General features: G+C 30.3%; 1 protein-coding gene across 14 annotated transcripts in view; it reads right to left on the minus strand.

Moving 5' to 3' along the window:
• The window catches only part of Tenm3 (teneurin transmembrane protein 3), a 2,500,614-nt gene that overhangs the window by 2,470,763 nt on the left and 5,899 nt on the right, over positions 1 to 23,952 (minus strand). For all 14 annotated transcript variants that reach the window (XM_058571207.1, XM_058571205.1, XM_058571204.1 and 11 more), the window contains exon 2: positions 19,181 to 19,228. The gene's annotated coding sequence lies outside the window, so the exon portion shown is untranslated. The remainder of the gene's footprint in view (positions 1 to 19,180; positions 19,229 to 23,952) is intronic.

A 23,952-nucleotide genomic window follows, 5' to 3' on the forward strand; every position in this document is an offset into this window, starting at 1 on the left:
TTATACACAATGGAGTATTATGCAGCACTAACAAATGACAAATTCATGGAATTTGCAGGGAAATGGATGGCATTAGAGCAGATTATGCTAAGTGAAGCTAGCCAGTCCCTAAAAAACAAATGCCAAATGTCTTCTTTGATATAATGAGAGCAACTAAGAACAGAGCAAGAAGGAAGAGCAAGAAGAAAAGATTAACATTAAACAGAGACATGAGGTGGGAGAGAAAGGGAGAGAAAAGGGAAATTACATGGAAATGGAAGGAGACCGTTATTGTTATACAAAATTACATACAAGAGGTTGTGAGGGGAAAGGGAAAAAAAAAACAAGGGAGAGAATTAAATTACAGCAGATGGGATAGAGAGAGAAGATGGGAGGGGAGGGGAGGGGGGATAGTAGAGGATAGGAAAGGTAGCAGAATACAACAGTTACTAATATGGCATTATGTAAAAATGTGGATGTGTAACCGATGTGATTCTGCAATCTGTATACGGGGTAAAAATGGGAGTTCATAACCCACTTGAATCTAAAGTATGAAATATGATATGTCAAGAGCTTTGTAATGTTTTGAACAACCAATAAAAAAAAAAAAAAAGAAAAAGAGGGGCCATCAGAAACAAAAGAAATCTCCAAGGAGAATTTCCTTTCCTTCAGTCCTTATGGTCATTGGCTAAAAGCTGATCAAGGCACTATCATTCCCAAAGGATTAATTTAGACAGTTATGACTTTATTCAACATTATAACTCTAGAACCAGCTTTATATATCTAATTATATATATACATAAACATTAAACAATGTTTTGACACACTGAATAAGCCAGTATTAAAAAAAAAATCATAGATTACTTAAGGATATATTCAAGGAGTCAATATACAATTATAAACTAGTAAAATTATTTTTAGATTAATAACTCAAAATTGTTTTCACATCATAACTAAACAAGAAACTCTAGTCATCCAAACAGTAATCAACAATGTAAATATTACTACAATAATTCTATTCTAGTGTGTGGCCAAAGACCACAAAAAGAGTCGCAAAATCTTGACTTCACCAGTAACTAAATTTGTTAATATTGGACAGGATCATAATGAACATTAGTGTCCTTACCTGTAAAGCAGGAACATTGATTGCTACATTATTTTTTATAAATCTTATGAGACAATTCTTTTAAAATACCTTTGAAAATAGTGAAGAGTTAAATGTCAAATTCATTATAATTATACAGAGAGATAATGGTAAGTAAGGTCATTTTATCATTACTTAGAATAAAAAATATAACTATAGTAAAAAAATTAATAGCTGTTTTAATAAATATTTTTCTATCCTCTGAAAATTTAGAAACATAAGGAATTTTTATTTTAAACTCATACTTCGAATATCACAATGGGTTGAAAAAATTTATTTCATGTAATTTTATGTAGGTTTAGATATTTAGATCTATGTAAATGACTTTTAGAACCATACCTAATGTGATATGTTACCACGTTAGCTTCATTTAGGCAGAAACTCCAAAATAAATAGCTAAAGGTATGTGGGCAAACTGAGAACATTACATATGTTGCATTAAATGCAAATAGAAGAAAGCTGAAAGTCATCAATTTATTTGGGTGAGCTGATGTGCTTATGTGCTGCCTTTCAGTGCAGTGTTCCTCATTGGGAAAGGATTTTAAAAAGTGAAAAAAAAAATGTTTTCCTGGTGCATGTAATAGTAACCCCCCCACAAGATGTCTTATTCTCTGGAATCTTTTAGTTTATTACCTTATATGGCAATACACACTTTGCAAATGTGATTATGTTAAGGTTTTTGATAGGGATATTTACCTAAATTGAACAGGTAGACTGATTTTAATTATAGGGTCATTAAAACTAAAGAATCTTTCATAGCTGTAGTCAGGAGACATGAAAAGAGACCTACTGTAGTGATACAAAGTTTTTGGCTTTAAAAATGGGGAATAGGAACCAAGGAATGTAGGTAGCTTGTAGAAGCTAGAAAAATCAAAGGAGAGGATTCTCTCCTATAATCTTTCAGGAAAAAAAAAAAAAAAACGGAGCCATGCCTTCACCTTGATTTTGAAAACTTTAGGTCTTTGCTGGACTTTTATATAAGGAAATAAGGTTCTGTTGTTTCAAGCTACCAAGTTTATGATAATTTTTACAGAGCAATAAGAAATTAATACAGTGCAGGACTGAGAGAAATCCTGATAGTCTACTATTATCCAATAGTGTTCTGAGCATTATCCTATAATTTTCCCCTTTATACTTAATGCCAAGAATGTTCCCTGGTTATGGAAACAACACAAAGGGCCCTCTCACATATCCAGATGCCCCAGAGGTAGTGCAGTACTTGCCATGTCCAAGAATCACTATATTAATTAACAGTGGTTTATAATAACAATTGATAATAATATAATCAGATTCTAAGTAGGAATTCAAATCTTAATAAACCTTAACAATCACCTTTGATGCATTTGTAGACTTTATGTCTTATTTGCAAATAAAATTACTAAGTCAAAAACCATTTCATAGTGTATATTGGTTACATCTTTCAATGAAATCTGTATGGCAAGCAATCTTGTTAATAACTTTCTGGAAAATATGAACTCATTTAACAGAATAGATATTAAGAAGCTATCTCTAGACAGGAATCCATTGGAGGCCTAAGGGAAGGAGAGATGTCTTTCACCCTAAATAATTATGAACACTATTTAAAAATTATTTTGAACTTTGTGTAGCTTGATGAACTTTATAATTAAAAGACTAGACTATTTTAAAATTGTATTGATAGTTAATTTCATATATGAAAGAAAAATAAAAGATTAGTTTTCCTCTCCTAAGCAGTTAATCAATGTTATAACTAATATTTCAAATCTAAAATACATACACATATACATATTCTAAAGTATAATTCATGTCAATGTTATGTGTCTAGTTTTTTCAAATAAAGCCTTAATAAGCAACTCTAAATTTCAAAATAACACAGTAAGTATTAACCACTTTGTTAAAAAATGTGAACTAAGAATACTTCAGTGAAAAAACATTTTTCCCTGTTTTCTTCTTAAATACATGTCTTACAAACAAGTATGAATGTGGTAATCAAATTACTCATCATTATTCACTATTGTTAATTATATCATTTAACATATAATATTTGGAGTTCCAATTTTTTTAATATTTTAAAACATAACTTTTGATTAAATTAATGTACTCTTGATGCAACTGCCTCATTTTTACTAAAATTTCAAGACTTTGGGCTATCTTCTACTAAAACAGAACTAAGCAGATAAATTAAAATGATGATACATGCTTTGTTTTAAATCTTGATATAAACAAAATACTGTATGATAATCTACTTCAATATTTATTACTTTAACTCTAAATAATAAATGTATCATCTCATAAAAATACATTCGCTTTTCACTATTCACAGGAATAGGCAATGTTTTTTTTTAAGAATTTATTCTCTATTAATCAGATAGAAATAAAGATAACCTCATAACCACTTTGTACTAAAAAGAAATAGTACTTGATCTACACTTTGAAATATTCCTAATCAGCTTTGAGCAATAAATAGCTCAGAGAGAAAAACATCACAATTTTATTTATTGCAATGTTTATTATGCAGTCAGATGGTTTTCATCACAAAGGTCTAATATACTTTCTTTCATCTTTGCAGAAAAATATAAAATGTCCTTTGAAATCAAACAGATCTTCCAAAGACATCAGTCAGTCCATTGTGAAAATATTACAGCTCTGTCACTTTCACCCAAGAGATTTCTGTCAGTCGCCAATCTGGTGTCACTATAGAATTACAGCTACAGTACACTATCAATGCCTGCTGTGTCCTTTGGGAAACAAAGCTTTGCTGGTTGAACTTTATGATTTAGTCCCAAAGGCAGAAGAACAAAGCTTTGAAAAGCAGACAGGACACATTCTTCTTCTAAAATTCTAAAGAGACAAGATAGACTCTATTTGCAATTTTTTGCTGTATTATGGATTAAATTGAATATTAAACAAATTTATGTGGCACATAATTAGTATTAGCTGTCCTTTTGTGTTTGCTTTAACAAATAACATTGTTTCAGAATTTTCAAAAGTAACTGTTCATTTTTAATGTTCCTCTTTTTGCCTTATGGAGCAATTACCAGCATAACAATGATTATCTCTATAAAGATGCAGGTAAAAGCAATAATCCTTTCCTCCTTCTCTTTTTAAAAGCATAATCTCAAATAGCATTTCTTAAGAATAAGTGTGTTATTTCAAATTTTATGCTAACATAAGGACAAAATCAATTTAAATTAATTTCTGTTTCAAATGTCTTTTTTTCCTATGATTTTATTGCCATGGCTTCAAAAGTATGACATAGGTATAAAAACAGAGTAGTTTTTAAAGCAGAAGTTATTATGTGTATTCTACAATTTTCAGGGAACATTTTTTATGAATCATAGTATCATAACACTTCTGGATATAACTAGGTATATACATATATGCATATATATGTGTATGTTTGTGTGTATATACATGTGTATATATATATATATATATACACATACACATATGTATCCTGAATGAAAAATAATAAGTATTTTTCCTTCTCTATTTAAATTCTCTCTAGACTTAGTTCAGTTACTTGGAAAAAAGTCTACCATACTGACTTGTGTCTACATGAGTAGTGCCTTATCATGAAATACTATATATTATTTGCCAGGATTGAGGAAATAAAAGAGTTTTTAAATAGTTAAACAAATCTGAAGAATTATTTTGTTACTATAGAACTGGGATGCTTTATAGTGTTAAACCTCAAAGGCATTCCATAACAATCTTAAAAATGAAATAATTAGAATAAACATAAATTACAACACTGAGAAAGAAACTACCTGATTATTTGGCAAGGAAGCAAATTTATTCCATGTATACATGAACTCTTTTCTTTCTAGTTTATAATAGAATGACAGTCCTAATGTATCTAAAATTCCACATTTTATATACATTTATATTACTGCCACAATTTTAATCCTGTGTGAAGTACAAGTAATAAATAATATAAAAATTACCTCATAAAATAGAACATTTGTTTTTCTTGCTTCATTTGAATAATTAGTGAAATCGAGGATGAGGGATTTTATTAATTGTTTTCTTATTTCATGTTTCATCATGACCAGTCACTATGAAGTTTTAGGACAGAAATTAAAAGCATTTTAAGGATTAATGTTCTTCTAATTTAGCAAAATATGTCCAAATATTGGAGTGAGAAGCTTCAAAGGTATGGAAACAGGCTGCATTTTAGAGAACATCCAGTTTTTCCTAAACCTTCAAAATATCAGAAGATAATCAATTTTTTAGTCCTTTGAGAACAACTCTTGGTGTTGATTACTATCTTTGAGCTTTGTTTGAGGTGGCTTTATCTATCTGTAGATCTAAGTAATGTATTGATTTGCAACTATAAACATTGTGTGTGTATGTGTGTGTGTGTGTGTGTGTGGTGTTTTACTTTAGCACACTGACAGAATTATTTGTAAGGAATGGTGATCTATGTAGTATTTTTATAGTGGCTCAGATCCCTGTCTGAGCAAAATATATTTTCAAATGCAGCATAATTCCTACCATTACAGAAAAGTTGTTTTGCAATAAATCAATTCTAGAATAATTTTAAATCATGTGTATAAATATGCACTCCAGAACCCTAAGGCAGAGATTAAATCTAAATATCAGGTTAACAGTCTATACTGCACTCTACAATCTGCTATTCATTAACCTCATGTAGTTACTGATCACTTGAAATGTGGCCTATAATGGAAATATAAAATACACAGAAATTTTTGAAGACATAAGTTAAATTTTTCTTCAAAACTTATTTAATACATTAAAATCATAATGCTTTGGATGTATTGACTGAAAAAATTAAAGAGTGCTTAATTTCACTATTTCTTAAAAATTATTAATGAGTTTGCTAAATATGCAATATTATATCTAATCTATATGTAACTTACATTATATTTCTAATGAGAAGAACCAGTCTATAAACCCAAAATAGTGGTAGAGGTTAGTATTAAAAGGACACAGGGCCAGAATAAACACTTCAGAATACTACCAAAGAAACAATAAACCAACACAAATAAAAAGCTACCATTTTGGCTTGCTAGACATTGCTGGATGACCAGTGTATGACTATCTTAAACTTTTCTCTGTTTGTTACTGGGTGGGAAATTAGAGGACAGCATAAGACCACAAAATGGTACAATGTCTCATCCCTGGATGCATGTCATAGTTCATCTGGGGAATTTTTGGAATATCCCAACCTGAGCCCCGAATCTACAGATTCTAATTTACATGGTCTGATGGGAACACTGAAACTTTCAAACCAAACTCCCTTTGTGATTCTAAAAACCAGGACTGTCGATCATAGTTCACTAACAGTTGGAGGATTAAAAAATATACAATAAAGAGGTGCACATCCCATTTTTACCCAGAGACAAGAACAGGTTTTTGATTCCTCAAAGGCTATGTTACTGAGGATTCAGAAGAGAGAATTAAAACTTGCGAAAATACGGTTGTTGATTTAGTGCAATGTCTTCTATGGGGAAATGGAGTGGGAATTGGTGTCAGCTTCAAAAATTTATCATCCTAGCCCACATATTTGCTTATCTGATTTCTGGTTATTTTTGTCATCATTAATGCCAAGTCTAAACTAAAAGTAATTAATAATTTATTCCCAACCTTGATCCTACTGCAGGGCCCTTTCAAAGTTCTTCCTGGACTCTTTTTCTCCCAATTTGTGTAAGTGACAAGTTTTCATCATTTAGGTACTGTTAAATATTATCTCCCTAGCAAATATTTTCGTAATAATCCAATGTAAAGTAGTCAGCCAGTCATTTGGTTACTTTGACATAATTAAAAACATGTATACTGCTCATCACTAGAGATATTTTCCTTCTTTCTTTGTCTGGATAGAGTATCCACAGCCATAGGGAAGGTTGACAGGATAAGGTAACTCTCTGACTGTTCCATCACTCCATGTCTCTAAAAGTACCCACACAGAGGAAACATGGAATAAAGATTTATTGAATCAATGAATTAACAAACAAATAAATAATACTTGTTTAGAAATATTGACTTTGAAATTGAATGCTTTATTCAGAGGGAGGATGACTTTTTAAAAAAGGCTACTCTCAAATAATATAATTTGTGATTTATTTGAATTGTTCTAAAATGAATTATGCTTCCTGGCAAAGGAAAATCTTTAGAAGGGTTTACCTGACTTCAACTTCTAATTTATTGAGATTGTATGTGAGTGTATATACAGGCAAGCTGTAATGATTTCAGGTGCTGATTTTTACTTCTGGGATTATAGACATTCTAATGTTTCTTCCAAAATACTTGACTTTGAGCTAATTCACTTATGATTAATTTTTTTTTTACCAGGAAGGTGGTTACTGCTATAAAAAGATAAAACTGAATGTGTCATTTTTGTATCTTCTAAGAAATACAAATAAAAAGTAATGAAAAATAATGCTGAAACTAAATAAAATCAGACATGTTATATAACCTTAATTTTTATCATCATCAATTTTAGTAGCTATTTAATTCAAAATTTATTAAACTACTAATTCTTTTCAAATCCCGAGAATCTTTTTACTTCATAAAATATAATTTTTGGTAAGTAAAAGGAAGAAAAAATTACTGTACTGTACTGTGACTTAAGTTAAAGTAGTTCATTTCTAAATGTTTTATTTTGGAAATAGTACTTATTTTGATTAAAATATATAAGAATCTCTGTGTACAGAACCTGCATCCTAAAAAACTAATTCATGCAAATAAAATGTAGCTATGAATGAAGTATTTTAAGATATCTTCTTTGGAACTACTGTATGTTTTAAAAGGGATGAAGTAAATACTGAAAAACACTTGGTGAGAGAAGAACAGATCATTAATAAGTGGTTAAAGGATTTTTTAAGACTGCAGTAGCACTAGAAGGAATCAACTATAGTACTAAAACTTTGAATATAAAAAATTATTAGGCACCTATGGGCAAAATATTTTAATGCTATCTTAAATATTACCATCAATATTAAAAAGTGCCTTTATAAGTTTTGTAAAGTAATACATCTAAAACTTTCCTTAGGGGATGTTCTACAAATCAAAGGCTCATGAACTTCACGCATTGTGATATTGATGTGTGCTTATTTATTTTTTGTACCCTTAGTGTAATCCTATAATAAAAAGTATGCTGTATTTCTTTATTAACTTGTTAGTATGGGTCAAGCTGCTTAAAATAATCCTCAAGATCTGTATTATATTGTCTTTCAGCTGCACTTAATATCATCAGGCTATTTAACTTCTTCAAAAGAAAGTGTTTTAAAGCCATAAAACACTTACTAATGCTGATAAATAATGTTCACTGGCAATAAACAATAATAGGAATGTCTCCAAAACATAGTTTACCTGATTATACGTGTAAAAGAAGAAAGAGTAGGAATAAAAAAAGTAAAAAGGAATTGCAATCTGAAAGTAATAACTTAGAAATAACTACCAAAAACATTCACATATGATGTAGCTTTCATTGTCAGTGCCCCCATAAATAATTAAAAACTAAATAAATGTGTTCTGGTTATTGAAAAAGCTAAGAATCTTCCCATATAAACAATTAAAGGGAGAAATAGTCAATATTGTGCTATTAATCATATATTTTTTTCTGAGTTATATATTTTTGAAAAGAGAACTATATAATCAAGATTCATAAAATGACTTTGTAAAAAAAAATCCATTAATAGACATCATTGTTTGTATTCAGTAAGTGGACCAACACTGACTTTAAGGTCACCTGCTTTAAATACCTCAGGATTATCTGTTCTTAAGTGAGTAATAAGAGATTCACTTCCTTGCTGGATTTCAACCAGAGAGAGGAAGGTATCAAAGAGAACACCCGACAATAAAGCCCTTTAATGTGATAATAGAACTACTAGATAAGACAGATGAAGTGATTATTGACTATGAGAAGCTTTCAATTCAGTAACATGCTTGGGTAAGAGACCTCTGCAGTTACAGAAAGAAGTAGAGCTTTTTGGTTTTATTTATTTGTTTGTTTGTTTTTAAATAATAGAAGAAAGGACATTGGGAGCACACTACAGACCACAGAGCAGAAAACTGTTCTGGTCTACCCAAGACAACTTGAAATGCTTATCTTTAAATTAGTTTCAAGTGGAAAAGCTATATTAACCGTCATGTTTACAAACAATTCTATTAAATAGAATCATGGAAAAGCCATCATTTTTATTATATAAACAACTTAGAACTATAAAAAAATTCAGGTTCAAAAAGCTTTTTTCACAAAATACAAAAATGCATTCTGAATTAAATGCATTACTTATAAAAACAACCTACTTTTTCCACACTATAAAAGTGTTAAAGATAATGCTGTCGTAGATCATACAAAGTCCTGTATATATGTGAGAAAATAATGCCAATGAGTTCAGGATTTATCTCTCGTAGAAAAACTAAAGCTTAAATAAAATGATCTAACATTTTAAAAATTAAAAAATGGCAAATTCTGTTACATTTTCTTTATTAAATGGCATTCAGATCACCCCTGGAAACTATTCTTCCTGTTACAGAATTTACAATTTGTTTCTTATTCCACCCTACTTGATACAGAAAGACTTTGGATTTTGGATTTCCCTCTATCCTAAGTCTTCTCAGTTTCTCTAGCAATGAAAACTGTCATTGATACCTCTGACCTTCTGTGATTGAGAACCTAGGTGTTTATTTAGCAAATAAGGAGGGCTAGACTAAGTTCCTGAGTTCCTTCAGTTCTGAAATTTTACCAAGGGCCTCAAGAGAATTTGATTAAATGCTAAGTCTTTTAACTAATCTCTTTTTAGGACCAGGTATTATCTAAAGCAATGTCCTAGGTCCTCTATTTTCTAATTTTTCAACCAGACTCAGAGCTTATTTGTTTCTTTGAATTAACGCATTTGCTCCTAAATCTCATATATCACAATATAAAAACAGCTTTAGCTTAAAAATTAAACAGACCTTAGTTTAAATCATGTCTTGGCTGCTGAGTAACTGCAAATCCTTGATCATAACTTTATACTCTCTGTGTCTTAGTTTTATTCTTTTTAAATAGCACAGGTTACAATAAGAGATATTTACATATATAATCTGTGATTGATACATAGTAGGAATGCAAAATAAATTATTTTTAATCAAATGAGCTATAATTTACTCAAGAATACTTTATACCAACCAGCGTTTACGAATGAGTCTCTTTCTACAGTGTAATTTTAAGTATTAAACCTTGACATGGGTGCAGATATTTTCCTACAAGGTAAGTTCATTCAAGTTCTTCCCCTAACTTACTTTACCTCCTTAGAAAGCTACATTTGGTTGTGTTATACTCTCTGCAATTATTAAGGTTCTTTTCTTGCCTGAAAATTCCACATACAACAAATCCTTTCCATAATTAGTCATCATCTTGATCATATATACCTCTTGAAAAGCACAGTCGAGAGGGAAAATTAAAATTAATTAAGACTTATCATTTTAACAGCAAAATAGCATTTAATGAAAATGAGTTACATTCATTGGCTGAAGTCATAATGACATTATTTTACCAAAGAAGCATCTTAAAGAGTCTTGAAAAAAAATGAATAGCTAATTGAAGGAAAAAATGTCTTAATAATATATGTATGTATATATCTCCAAAACTAGCCTTCACCACTCGATACCATATGGACAATGGTATATCTTTCTGCATAATCACCCCAGAAATCAATAGAAGTTCATAGCAAATACTCTCAAGGGAAGAAAAAGGTTTGCAATTACAGGCTTGATATTTATCTTCCTTTTAAAAGAAATAAAGTGTATGGGATGATGGCTAAAATGAAATGCAATAAGTTACTTCAAAGCACATTCATTGAATCACTAATGTAATTTTTTTTTTAACATAGATCCTCTTCCAGGAAGTAATGCATAGGATTTCATTCATACACTAAGTTCTCTAGAGCCCTAAAGATCTTCCCATATTGCAGTCCCCTAAAATTATATCTGTAGGGAATATTACAAAAGTTGTTGAATGTAAGAGTTTCATTTTGTATAAACATTTCCATTGGTCTGTTGCACATTTACAAATGACGTTTCACCTGTCTTTCTTTTCTAAGCCACATTTTACTAAAAAGTGTGTAACATTTATGGGCAATATATAGTAAAATTATTTTTTCTTAAAAATATAATTTTCATTAATTTGTATGCAGAGGACAGAGTACTGACCTGATGCTTTGAATTTACATGTTTGCAACAGTGATTATATACTATGCAAGGCATATATGACATTCAGTGTACAAATGAATAACTGTACTTAAGAGATTTCTATAAATACTATTTGTCTAACTCTCATCCAAAAACCACCTTTATCAGAATCACAAAAGAGGCTTATTTAAAGGGGTAATTTATTGCCCACATTTACAAGCCCTGGATCTGAATCTCACGTCATGGACCTTAGATGTCTCCATTTTAAACAAGTTGATGCACACTCAGTTCAGAATGCTTTGATAGAGGAAAATAAAAGTCAACAACCTAACTATCCAGCATGAGTAGTAACACTGCTAGCACAAATTAGGGGACACTTGTTGGAACTTCTCACCACAGGACCCAGGCCCTTCAAGAGAGTCTCTTCTTATCATTACAGCCTTCACCTGCCTTTGAGTCAACATGAATTAATGATGATGAACTATGTTTGCTCTCCACTTTCAGCTGTGTGTGCTTGAACCACACTTGCCTGATTTCTTCACTGGATTAAATTCTGATTAATTTGAAGCCCAAATGATACCCTCTTCCTAATCTTTTTCTGAAGTGTCCAGATCATGTCTCCACACCTCTCCCACAGTCAGGAAATATATTTGTGATCATCTTTACTTAAATACAATTTGCATACCATACATACAGTTCACCCATTTAAAGTGTCTTACAATCTAAGCTTAGAAGATTCTCATCACCTCAGGAAGACACTTCATACACATTAGTGTCACTCCACATGCTACCTCCCCCACCTCCCCAGTCCCAGGCAATCCATAATCTACTCTCTCCTGTGCCTTTTCTGAATTATGAAAATCATGTAGGTGTCTGCTGAGCACACTTATATCAGAACACTTGCAGTTGCACTGCAACTATCTATTTATACATTTGCCTCTATAATGAGACCTACTATGTTCCCAGGTGCTGGCAATGCGCCTGACACATGAGGAATAATCACTAAATATCAGACTAAGTAATAGCTCTTTTTACTCCTTTTCACAAGTAAGGAGAAACAAAACTCGAACATGTTATCACCACTTCAATGGAAAAGACAACTCTACCTAAACTGAATGGAAAGATAAATTTAGACAGAATGGGAAGAGTTGGAAAAATGAAGGAACTAGAATTAAATACCTTCCAAAGCACTACTAATCTGTTAAATTTGGCATTAACTTTGAAAACAGAATGATGATCCATGAGATTTCTTGTGACACATAACTGCAACTGCTCCTACATCTGGGGGAAAATTCCAGATTAGTTGTTAATGTCCTTTACCTCCTTTTGCGTACTTTTACTTGTTCCAGGAGTCAGCTTCAACAGTTTTCCCAAAGTCTTCCTACCCTAGGCACCCTAAGTTTAAAAATGAATATTCCTTCCTTCTAGTCTTAATCAAAAAGTGTCTAGTGCCTGATAGCCACTTACATCGCAATCATGTGTTTCTGAATGTGCTAGTTTATAGGCAGAAATGGTTAAAAGATTAAGCAAGATATTGATCATTTAATAAAAATGATGAGATAATACATATTTTTCAAGAATCTTCATGAAGAATTTTGTGAAAAATAAATAATTTAATCACCCCAAATATCATAAGGTGTGTTGGGTTTTATTGCTAACATTTTTCTGAACAACTTTTAAAACAGTTCTAAGGATATGTGTGTGTTCTGTTTTTATTCACTTTGCAGAAAGATGCAGTTTTTTATTTCAATAAATATAAATCTACAGCATCCATTATTGATGGCCTCAGAGCATTCTATTACTGAATGTTGCATATTCATCTAAACAATCTTTTATTCCATTTATGCCTGTCTAGGTTATTTTCATTTTTTATTTCTGATGATTATAAACAATGCTGAAAATAATAGTTATGCATATTTATTTCCATGCAATTAGTTGATTATCTCATTAAAATACGTTTTTAAAGAAAATTTCTATAAAAATGTATATCCAGTTTTTATTTTGCAATCAATATTGTAAAACTGCCCTGCGTAAAGATGTATACCATGATGTTCTGAGCCTGAGTATATATGTGTCCATTTCCTGAAATAATGGTCATAATTTAATTTTCGTAATGTTTCCAGTACATAACAACACACAAAAAGCAAAACGTGATTTTTGCACACTGATGTGTCCAATTGTAAAATCAGTGTTTTATTACCATTCATGATAAGCAATGACTACAAAACAGCTTCTGAAGCTGTCACCACCCTGACTGTTTCTCCATCTCTGACCTCTATCCTTCCCTAATACACAGTTTATTTTTTTGCCGTTACACTGGATTCAGGAAGGCTAAAGAAATCAAAGTTCAGAGATTGTAGAGGTTTAGTTTTTTTAGGCAGCCCTCAAAATAGAAGTACAAGTTTTATATTTTATTTGCATTTCTTCAATTATGAGTGACATTAAGTATATTATTATTGATCCTTTATGTTTCCTTTCTAAAGTTCTATATCCATTTGCCTACAAGGTTATTTATATTTGATGTTGATAGTTTTTTTTTTTCCACTGATGTTAAGTAATTTTCTTATTACATACTAATATTCCATGTACACATAGATATATTTCTTTCTGAACTCTATACCTTTCATTATCATACCACTATAAATAGAACTTTATACTCTTTATTACCACACTATTATAAATAGTAGAATTTTGTGATAGATTTTAATATCTAAAGGGATACAACTTCTTTTCCAATAATGCCAATAGTTTTTCACTTTTTTAATGTTTTCAGAGATACCTTAAAAGGAATGCGCAAGGTAAAAATCCTAATAGATTTTTTCTTGAATTTACATTGAATACACAGATTAATTTTTAGAAAATTCCAATCTTTAAGATTCTTAATCTTGGCAGTCATGCTCTAAGTTGAAATAGTTGAAGGAATAGCAAGTGATAATTAAATGCTTAATAAACATTATTTTATTATTGTCATTTTGCAGATGAGGAAATTGAGTCACAAAAAATAGATAATTTGCCAGTAGCCAAAGAGCCATAAACACTAAAGCCAATATTCCATGAAAGTACTTTGTAAAGAGCCCCTATAACAACAACTTCAATTTAAGCACTTTTCTCCGTTCAATTCTTATTGTGCTTTGTGCCTTTAAATTTTTCTTTACCTGGGAACTGTTTTTGTTTTTTTTTTTTTAAATTATTTGTTCGTGATCAACAAGTCTATAAAAATATATGTATCTCATTAGAAATGGACATTAAAAGTCACTAAATCTTTTTTTTTTAAGTGGTCATATTCAATTTCAATGTTAGTGCCACTGTCACACTGACTTATAAAATTAATGAGGAAACTTTTCTCCTTCTTCTCCAATTTCCAGCAGTTAAAATCACATAGGCTTATTGACTATAGAAGAAATTTAAGAATTTTTTTTTCCATCCAGGGTATTCTGTAACATATTCAAGCAACATCCTCCCAGTAGTAAATTTATACTTTTTATCACTTATTTAAATAATTCTTCTAATTTAAAGTCTTAACATGTTATCAATTTGATGCATATTTCTCCTTGGTCATTCCTGACTCCTTGCGTTTTCATATTGTTTTCTTCTATTTTTGATCAGTCAAGTGTTCTTTATTCGTTGATTTCAAGGAATAAGTTTCTGGTTTATTTTTAAATTCTGATGTTCTTTCTAGTTCATAAATCTTTCGTATATATATATTTAATCATTTCTTCTAATTGCCTCAATTTTGTTCTGTTGGGGTTTTTTTTAGATTTTTCAGTTAGATAAATCCTTCAGTTTTCTTCAATAAGTAAATATTTAAAGTATAAACTTCCTTTCTATTATGATCTTGTGTACAGATTTCATACATGGCATTTTTTACCATTATTTTCTAAATAGGCTGCAATTACAGTTTTAGATCCTTATTTTGTGGTTACTTACCTATAATTTTTTATATTATCTTTAAATTAGAGAATAATCAATTTTCTAAAATAATAAATAATTCTCTATCTCATAACTTGCTTAGATTTTTCTTGGAGGTGTGTATGGCTAAATATATGATAACATAAATAAGATATATAGTTCATTAGTAATCTTATCTGCTTGCTTGTGGAGAACAAAGTTTCTACTCATCTACATTTATAATTATATCAATACAATCATCCTCTAGAGGACTTAATAATTTGTATTAATTTTCCAAATATTTGGTAATTTATGCTAAAGTCAAACACTCTTAAGTTTTCTCATGCTTTCCTTGTGTATTTAGCAAACTTTGTATTACCTATTTTAATTCTGACATGAATTAAAATGATATAGGAAAATGGATATTTATGTTGAGGCTTTTATGGGGAAGATTTCAGAGCATAATCAAAAACTCTCGTTCCCCATCTCCATTTATCTTAGAAAGAAATATGTTACATTAAGTATTTTGCATTCACATATAATCTGCACCCATTATAAACTGACCAAGAGAGTAAAAATACTTTAAACAATAAATCACTTATTGGGAAGCACACAATGTATTTTGAATTACTGTTCACATTTTATAATAGCATCCTTAGAACTTACATCTTTCAGTGAAATCAAATTAGAGTATATCAAACTGAGTTCTTATACTTTATATTTCAAACAAGAAATAGGAAGTCTAGATAATTTTTACTGAATTTTCTTTTGTACAGTATTATGATTTCAAAGGCTATATGACTAATTTAGTTTCTAATACTATTGTGTAAAGAATAAAATCTATTATGCTAATTACAGGATATTTAAAGTTCACTAAACTCAAGATACACATGACAGTTTCTGTTCCCACCAAATGTATAAATAAATAAATAAATAATGCATCTGTTTATAGCTATCTATCTATACAGAAAGAATGGGAAGAGAGTAAAATACAGTGTGATTGAGAAACTCACTCATATTTAAGAAACTCTGTCAGAGTTCCACTGTCCTATATATAGCCTGCAATTGCTTATTTAAAATGCAAATAATTACAATTAAATGCATTGCAATGGCTGACCATGTGACTAGTGGCTACCATTTTGGACCGCACAGGTAGAGAACAGTTCCATCATCAAAGAAAGTTCTTTTGGACAGCACTACAGTAAGATATTTTTCTCCCCAAGAACAATCAAAACACAATTCTTAAAACTATTCTCATTTTTCTTTCAGGTACGGAACTGAAGTTCAGAGAAAATAAACAGCATATTCAAGTTCAGAATATTAGAAACTGATGAACCAAAAATTTTAATTCAGTTTTAAATTATTTCTGAATCTCTGCTTTTTCCACTTCTAGGATACATTGGATTAAAGAACCCCTTAACAACAGGAATAGCTGATGATGGAATCCCTGCCCCAAACACATCACAACCTCAAAAATCTCATCACAGGTGGCACTGGCACATAATGTCTCCAGGACATTTATCCTTTGTCTTGCTAGATTTCTTGTCTTCTGTTAGTTTCTTTGAATTGTATTTAAAGGTATTACTAATTCATAAGTTTTCAAATTGACTTCATTGTGTGACTCTGGTTCCTCTATTACCTCTTATCTCTGACAAGACTTAGCAAACCTGCCATGCCCTGTCTTTTGTATTTTATACTACCTATTAAGACAATTTCTGCAGGTTACCCAGTCTTAATGGTGTGTTCAAACTTAACCCTTTAAGTTCTAACAACGTTGCCTTTTTCTACAGTTGAGGATTGAAATAGTGTCTCCCAAAACCATACGCTCAAATCCTACTCCCCAGTACCTATGAATGTAACCTGATTTGGAAAACAGATATTTAAATAAATTAAGGATACTGAGCTGAGTGAGAGCATCTTGGATTTAGAACGAACTCTAAATGAAATGACTCTTCTCCCTGTAAGTATAAAAAGAGGGAGATTTGACATAGCAAGCACAAAGGAGGAAAGAGAAACAAAGGGCGAAGGAAGAAGGCAGAGACTAGACTGAGGTGTGGACAAGCCAAAGAAGCCCTTGGATTGCAGGAGACAGTCCTGGAACTGATTCTGTCACAGAATTTCCAGAAAGAACTAAACTGCCAACGTCTCGATTTTGAAATTCTGATCTCCAGAATGTGAAAGAATACATTTCAGTTCTTTCAGGCCACCCAGTTTGCTGCAGCTGCCCTAGGAAACTAATAAAGCCCACCATCTCTGCCACTACTTTTTTTTCGATGCTTTGATCTTTAAAACAGTAACTATTCCTTCCTCATCTCCCAAAGATGCAATCAAGAATTTGTTGTGATTAACTTCCCAATTAACTAAAACAAGGAAGTGAAATCTGAGGCAACACCTGAAGAAAAATGTCAAAAATACGTAAATGTTAAGCTACAGGAAAATGACTTTGCCTTTTACGATTAGGTTGACTGGCAGGGTGGAGAGAAATGCTGCTTCATTTTTAAAGTTTTGAACAGACTTTGAGGCAACAGAACCCTAAGGAGACTGAGCAACTAAGACATGTGAAAGTATACTGTTGATTAAACAATGCTAGAGGAGGAATAGACATTTAATGTTACTGATGTATAAAGAGATGCTTCATTTAATATGACATATACATAATGCTATGCAAATACATTATTCTGCATTATGATGAAGAAAAAGTCACAAAATATAAAAATTTGCATTTTCTTATTTTACATCACTGGGCTAAATTATTTTAGATGACATTACCTTGTATTTCTCTAGCATGTGCAAAAATTAATTTCAATGATTTTTCATATAAAACTTTTAACAGTCCTTGTAGTCCATATAAATCCTATATGGAAAAACTCTCTCATGAACTCACATTATGTTTAATTTGCACCACATCCCTAATTCTGTGAATTGCGCTGGTTTCTGCCTGAGGTCTAGTGCTGAGAAATATGTACTTTCTCACGATCATGTTGACCTAGGTGCTCACTAAACATTATAATGTGCGTGACCACACGACAGAATACAGAGGGTGAAATGCCAAGAGGACAGCAGAATCTCAATTAAGATAATAGAGAGGCATGACATCAACATTTAACATTAAGGATAGAATGTGATTAAAAAATAAATAAATAAACAGTCAGGGAGCTTGGCAGGATGGTGGCACATGCCTGTAATCCCAGCAGCTCAGGAAGCTGAGGCAGGAGAATGACTAGTTCAAAGTCAGCCTCAGTAAAAGTGAGGCACTAAGCAACTCAGTGAGACCCTGTCTCTAAATAAAATACAAAATAGGTCTGGGGATATGCCTGAGTGGTTAAGTGTCCCTGACTTCAATCCCTGGTACCAAAAAAAAAAAAAAAAAAAAAAAAAAAAAAACCACCAGGGAGAAAGCGACATGCCTTCCAGAATACAGGACTGGATCCTGGATCAACCAGGTGTGGAATTAGACTAGAGCACCTAGTCTAGAGAGAACTTCACCTTATAGAAGATTTAAAAGTTTAAACAGAGAAAAGAATATATTTCCTGAAATGCATATGGAGACATAAATAGCAGTACTACGTGATTTTTTTTCTTTTATGGGGGATGAAGACTAAAATGGCACTCAATTCCAAGAAAGGAAGTCAAGGAGTTAGAGGAAAAAATAATTGTAATTTTGAAAATACAGAGGGAAGAATACAAGGTATTCGAGTATGTTTAGAAGAAAATGGTCAAAAGACATTCAGTTCTTGACTGTTTAACTTACAAAGTAACCTATTATCACTTGTGTTATTTTTATTTAAATGTGGTGCTCTGTGAAAGGTAACAGATTCCAAGGGAATGATCCTTTATAATATTTTTGGCCTAATCAGAATTTATTCTATCCCAGATCCACTAGGTTTACTAGTTAAGAAAGATCGTGCATGCAAGATAAATATATACATATATATAAATATATATATATACGTGTGTGTGTGTGGCAGAAAAATCTGACTAAAATTTAAGCATGAAAGTAATATATGCTCAGCATCCTCCATAAAATACCAATCCACAATCCATTCTTACCTGGGACTTCTACCATGTACACTGGGAACATTTCACTGCTTGCTGACTCTATAAGAGAACAGCAGACAATCAGAATTATTACCCTGTAATTGATAGGCAATCTGTCTATCTATCTGTGGCTGAAGTTTTGTCTCAATTTTCTAGTCTGTATTGAAAGTCATTATAGAACTAATTTAAACATATACTTTCAAAAGGCAAGAGAAATCATTAAAAGCAAAAAAAAATTTAAAGTAAAAACTTCTGGAGAGACACAACAATTTCATAGACACAAGTTTTTAGTGAAAGTTATATCACAGATTATGGCATTCAGTGTCATATCTATGATACTAAAATATAATCATTTTAATCAATGATTCACTTAAGAGTCAACCACAACAGTATGGAAAAAAAAGTGAAAAGATTATTTTTGAGAATCTGGCCTAGACACTACACTCAGGTAAGGCACCAAAGTAAATAGAATTAGGGCAATAAATAAGGGCAAATATAATCTGTAAGTCTATTAAATAGGCATGTATTAAGTACTTCTTAAATTTATTGTACTTAAAGAAACATCCAAACATAAAAAAAAAAATTCTTTTTTCCTGGAAACTAAAATGATTGAGAACAAATATTTTCAAAATTAAGAAAAATAAGTAACATATTTAATATATTTAAACTCACATAACTTAGAAATGTACAGGAATATTGGCCTATATTTTATCTTAATAGAATCTACAAGGTTGTGCAAAAATCAACAGGTATGTATGTGCCTGCATATGTGCGTGCGAGGGCGTGCGTTCACACCCATGCACTCGCGCACACACACAAAAAAAACTATTATTTGCACAGTGAAAATAAGACAAAATACCACGGGAAATAATTGCAGATATACATGACACTATGTCAGCTACAAAATTCTTTATCCAAGAAAACCAAATGAATGTTAATGTGCACATTAATTTTAGGATCAGTCCAAATAATTGGCTCTATTATTATATACTACTGCAAGAAAACTGAATAGAAAATTAAAACTTACAGCTGTACAACTGGCATCAAGTAAATTAATGCTGATAATTCATGGAAATATACAGACCATATTTTTCCTATTTACTATTTTTTCCAAAATCAGAAGTACAGTCATGATAAATGACTAAGGTTGACAATATTCTATAAGCATTTATTTCAAATTCCTAGGTTTATAGATGAGAAAAATATAGCTAAGAGAGTAAATAAACCACCCAAAACCACACAAGCTTTGAGAAAAAGACAAATCTCAGAACATGGCAGCATCCAGTGTCATATTTTGATCCAAAAAATGCAAATTAGTATTTTTCAGCAATAATTCATATAAGAATCCATCACATCAGACAGAGGTCCCAATTATTTGTGAAAATGCTTATGAAAGATATCACATTATATTAATTTTATTAAAAATCAAACACATCTAATAATACCCTCTGTATTTATCCTTTGAAAATGCATCCTAAATAAATTGTTCAAATGTCAACAAAGACATGAACAACAATAAAACTGTTCATTTGTTCCTTCCTAACATGAATATGTTAACTAGAATATTCAACCATAAGATATTGTTAAATATTTTCACTAAATCCATACAATGAAATAAAGGAATCCAGGAAAATGAGGATATGGTGAAATATACTTAATTTTGATTTTTTAAAGTTTATTCAAAATGTTATAATAAATATAGTAGATATATGTAAAATACATAGATATATTATAGTATTTATCTTGTACAACTGCAGCTTTTTTATTTTATTGTTTATTTGAAGTGAGTGTTTTAATGTACCATTACAGTTAAGAATTATAGAAATGCTGAAAAATCATGTGAGTCATGTTACTATAATGTAATACTTAACAGTGATTATGATTGAACTAGTCCTCAATGTATGAATAAAGAAACATCTTAAAAACACATTAAATACAAAAGCAAATAATAAAACAAAATAGTGAATTCATAATGAATTTTAAGAAGTGACTTCTAATCTTTAAAACTTCATTTAATAATTAATATTAATATTGTTATATTTTTAATCTTGAATTAGGTTCTTTGATGGTAAACAACTAAAAACTCCAATATAACTCATGAATATTTCTTTTTAAATCATTTCTATTCTGATATTATTTCTTCCAATCTTTTTTTTCTCTTTTGGTTATCTCATTTATTTTGCTTTCCTCATTTTCATGCTACTTTAACAAAAAGTAATATCAAATGAAAGCAGAAAGTATTATTGTACTTCATGTTTTGTCATTGTAGTTAGTCTTTTAAAGGAATGTTCTTAATGGTGACATGAGGTCTTCTCTCTTTTCTAATTTGGAATCCAAATATAACAGCCTGGAGAGTGCAGGAGCACCCAAGCAGCTTCTATCCTTACAGAAAACATACAAGAGTAAACAGATAATCTGCAAGTTGCTAGGTGAACACTGAATTAGAATACACAATTTTATTTATATGACATCCTCCTAATACCTAGACTCTCACACGTATAGCATAAAGCATCAGAACTCTGGTAGCTACTTTTTGACCTGGTGGGGACCCCAGTATTAGTATTATCCAACTTTAACTTCAGGATTCTGGTTTTGTCTGTCTCTTTTCTATACATATAGGAAATATTTATTTTGTGGATTTTGTTAACACTGTCAAATGACTGAAGCTGATGAGCTGAGAATATATTCCATTTTTTTGTTAGAGATTCTTTGTGTATAAATTTGATCTTAAACTGTGAAATGTCTTCTATTCCATTTTTTCTGTTTTTGTTTTGTTTTGTTTTGTTTTTATTTTTAAATTGAGATTTTTGGTGGCTAACAATACTTGTACCTACAAGTACACTTCTTCTTGATTTCATGTAAACACCAATATTTACTAAACGTTTACACATTCTTCATATTTTAAACAAATGGAAGTCTTTTGTATTGTTCAATTTAAAATATTTTTAAACAAGACTGTCAACGTGATTAGCTAGAATAGAAATAATATTAAGTGGATATATCAGCTGAAACTCTCTACATTCTCGGACACCACTAGTAAATCCATTGTCCTTTAATATGATCAACTTGGGTTGGTCACACAAATTTAAAAATTAGTATTCTATAATTTTGTTTCCTTGTAAAAGGCTGATCTAGGACAAAAAAGAACTGTTGCAAATGTTTTACAGTTTGATTCTAGAGTTGCTACCCACAAAGTAATTCCAAATAAAACTAAAATAAAATAAGCAAGATCCAGAAATAGAAAAAAGCAAATAATTTTGACACATACCCATAGTTTTACTCCAGATTTTTCACAAACCATATCATCTGATTTTGAAAAATTATATAGAGCAGTAAATAGATAATCTTTCTTATGTTTAATTAATACAAAAGCTGATTTGAGGGTGAGCCCTATTTCAGGGGTAATTTGTGATCTCAATTTTTTTCCTCTCAAAAGCATTGTCACTATTTTAATTTGTTTCATTTGCACTATTGTTACAGGTGACCTGTTATTTATGTCCATGAAAACCATTTTTTAAGTGTTGCAATTTAAAATTTTAAAACAGACAAAAATGCAAAGTACCAAAATTATATAAAAATATTGGCTGAAATGCACAATTTAAAGAAAATTAAATTTATAAATCATTCTATACAATATTACTAGCATGAAAATTTAAAAATAGAACTTGGTAAAAGCAATAAGAGATTTGAAAACTCAAGACTGCTGATAGCATTTCTTCATCACTTATTTCAAGGTAAATTTTCTTGAAAAAGTTATAATAATAAATTTTGAGATATCTGCCTTTAATGTAATTTGAGTTAGCTTATCACACAAACTTTTCATTTTCCTACATTTTATTTTTACATGTGTACTGTTACCATTTAATTTTCATTGTCTTCTTTGTTCAAATTAACAACTGTTAACTATATCAAAGGCAAAAATAATGAGAAATATAATTTCATTTAAAATAAAACGTCATACTAAGTGCTGGATAAATATTAGAATCATCATATCTTTTAAGATTTCTTAAAGATGTAAATAGACTACAAACATAAAATACATATTGGTTACCTACAATTGTATTAAAATAAACATACTTTTAGTTTTGATCCTGTAGTTACAAATAAATCACTGAAGCAATGAATATCAAATTTTATTTATTCAAATAATTTTAGAGAATATATTTAGGACTATTAATCCTTTATGATTTTATTGACTTTTAATCAAAGTAAAATTAAATTGGTGTTAACTATACTTGTATCAACTTTACTTTGAATAAAACATGCAAAATAATTGTTATATTGACAAGTATTTTGAAAAGTATGAATAAGGAGCTTTACAATGATAAATACTTCTAGGATTTATAGTTTAAGAAAGACCTACATTATAAATTACACACACAAAATACAAATTTGACATATCTATTTGTATGTAGCCTTTAGGAATGCCAGACATTTTAGCAAATTTAATTTGATCATAAAAGAGACCTACTTTGTATAATGAATTGTTACATGCCAAATAAAATTAACTAAATTTATAAGACATGAGAACAAGTTATTTGTTTTCTATCACAAGACAAATATTCTAAATTTGTTAACTTCTTAAATTATTTTTTATCTATTTGATCATAAATGGAAAATATATGTGTACTTATTTCTTTATTACAAAAATTCAAAGATAGGATGATTCTAATATTTATCCAGCAGTTAGTATGACATTTATGTTTTAGATGATTTTTATCAACTTTATAGATTCTTTCTAAATATAAGTAAATATACTTCAGGAAAAAAATGCTAGGGATGAA

The sequence above is a fragment of the Marmota monax genome, unplaced genomic scaffold, assembly GCF_021218885.2.
Source record: "Marmota monax isolate L192 unplaced genomic scaffold, Marmota_monax_Labrador192_F-V1.1 WCK01_AAM20220418_F8-fsc00113, whole genome shotgun sequence".
NCBI lineage: Eukaryota > Metazoa > Chordata > Mammalia > Rodentia > Sciuridae > Marmota > Marmota monax.